This window comes from Palaemon carinicauda, chromosome 2 (assembly GCF_036898095.1).
Source record: "Palaemon carinicauda isolate YSFRI2023 chromosome 2, ASM3689809v2, whole genome shotgun sequence".
NCBI classification, from domain to species: domain Eukaryota; kingdom Metazoa; phylum Arthropoda; class Malacostraca; order Decapoda; family Palaemonidae; genus Palaemon; species Palaemon carinicauda.
The window spans coordinates 19293088-19295587 of NC_090726.1; positions in this window are offsets into that span (position 1 = coordinate 19293088).

The window sequence follows — 2500 nt, forward strand, 5'->3', positions numbered from 1 at the left end:
AATTATATTACGGTAATTTATGTTATATCTATGCATAAATGTTTTGAGTTTAATGAGTGATTGAAAAAACAAATCGGACAATGGATAGGTTAAGTAAAATTTGGGAATAAAATCGCCTGAAATTACATATAACGATCTGGCTATACATATATTTAGTGAGATCGGAGGTGGTATATGGTAATGACAATGAAACAATATCCAACAGATTTTGTAGATTTGAGAACAAAGCCATTAAAAGAATATTGGGGGTTGAATGGCAGGACAGGATTAGAAATGAAACTATAAAAAAGATTACTCGAGTGCCATATGTGGATGAGATCATAGTGAGGGGTAGATGGAGATGGTTTGGGACTGGTTTCCGCACTCCTGAAGAGATATTAGTTCACCAAACTTTCAAATGGGCTCCACAAGGCTCTAGACGAGTTGGCAGACCCAGGCCTACATGACTGAGGACTATGAAACGTGACGCGGGTGATGATGAAATGAGAGGTATTGATTTAAAAGCTCAAGATAGAGTCAAGTGACGGTATCTAACTGAGGCTCATTGCGTCAATAGGACATATATTCAGTTCAGTTTTCAGTTTTACGGGTTTATTTCTCGCCCTCCATCAGACACTAAAGGTCTGTTCAGGCGGGCCCTGGTGTGTGAAAAAATAATTTCTTTCCAATTAATATTTTGCTCTGTAACGTTATCAGTTATTTCGCTAGCATTTGTATTCAGGCTTAATAGTTTTCAGGTCACTATTATAACACTTTCTAAAAAGATAAGTCTTCAGGTTTTTCTTGAAAGCTGCCACATTATTGCTATTCTTGACATCGAGTGGAAGGTCGTTAAAGAGTCTCGGTGCAGCATAACTGAACGTTCTTCCTCATATTGCATGATTCACACTAATTTCGAATAGTCTATGTGGGTCATCAGCATGTCTAACTCTTACAGCGGCGCTGGTAGCTTCAGGGTAGGTGACCAAGCAATCACGAAGATATTTAGGCTTATCACTTGTAAGTGCTTTGCGAGCCAACAAGCAAATTTTAAATTCAATTCTAGCCTTAACAGGTAACCAATGTAGATCGATCAATGCAGGAGTTATTCTCTCCCGAAGTTTAATGCCTTTTATCAGTCTAGCCGCCCGGTTTTGCACATTTTGAAGCTTTTTTAGTAGTGTATTGGGCAATTTGTAGTACAGAGAATTGCAATAATCAAGCCTTGATATTACATGACTCATCACTAAAATCTTTTGTACTGCCCTCTGTTAAATATTTTCTAATAAATGCTATGTTTCTCAGGTGATAGTTACACACTTCCACTGTGTTCACAATTTGGTCCCTCATTGACAAATTACAAGCTATCAGTGCACCCAAATTTTTCACAACAGGCACAATCCCAACATCAGCATCACCAATTTTTATACTTTGAATTAACTGGTAATTCTTCAAAGCCACCTTTGTGCCAAAAAACATGCATTCTGTTTTATCATCATTTAATTTGAGCTTTTTCCTCTGCATCCATGTTTTTATTTCAGTCATTATCTCATCAATTTTCTTTTCTGTATCTTGTGTTGTTGAAATTGAGAGGTAAAACTGAGTATCATCTGCATATAGTTTGAAGTCCACTTTTTGTTTTTTCAAGATGTGTGATAGCTCGATAGTAATTTATATATGTTAAACAAGATAGGGCCCAGAAGACTACCCTGTGGTACACCCTTCATAAGAATTCTCTCATTGGATCGGTTTCCAGAAACTTCTACAATAGTCTTCCTGTTCACCAAGTAACTTCGCAAAAATGTCAGTGATTCCTCAGTCACTCCAATAGACTTTAAATCGTCAAGTAAGTACTCGTGCACAACAGTGTCAAAAGCAGCACTAAGATCTAACATAATCAAAATTCCACACTTTCCCTCATCAAGAAGACCTATCATATCATTCATTATTGAGCATAAGGTAGTTTCTGTAGAATGATTAGCTCTGTAGGTCGATTGATTTTCCGGGAATACCTCTAACTCATCAATATGCCCCCATAATTGCTCACTTATGACTTTTTCAATAAGCTTTGACATGTAGGATAAATTTGAAATGGGCCTATATGAATTTGGTTCGTTTACATCACCTTTTCCTTTGTAAATTGGTTAGATCAACGCAGTTTTTTCACAGCTAGGAAAACAGGATTGTGATATACTTAGGTTAATTATGTTCAGGTAAATATTATATACAACTTGCTCGTTTAGAGCTTCACTTATTGAACTGTTTGGGAAAGGGTCGTTTCCACAATATGTATTCTTCATCTCTCTCATAACCTTTAACAAGTCGCACATATTTATTTCCTTAAATTTCATTAACTTCTTTCCCTCCTTCACTGGCATAGCTGATTGTCCTTCCAAGTGATTTTGGGGGAAACCTCTTTAGATTTTATCAATTTTTTCATTGAAGAGTATAGCAAATCTCTCTGCACAAACATTGTCAGGCAAGACATATTTTTTCTTTAATCCCATCAAATCATCAAGGT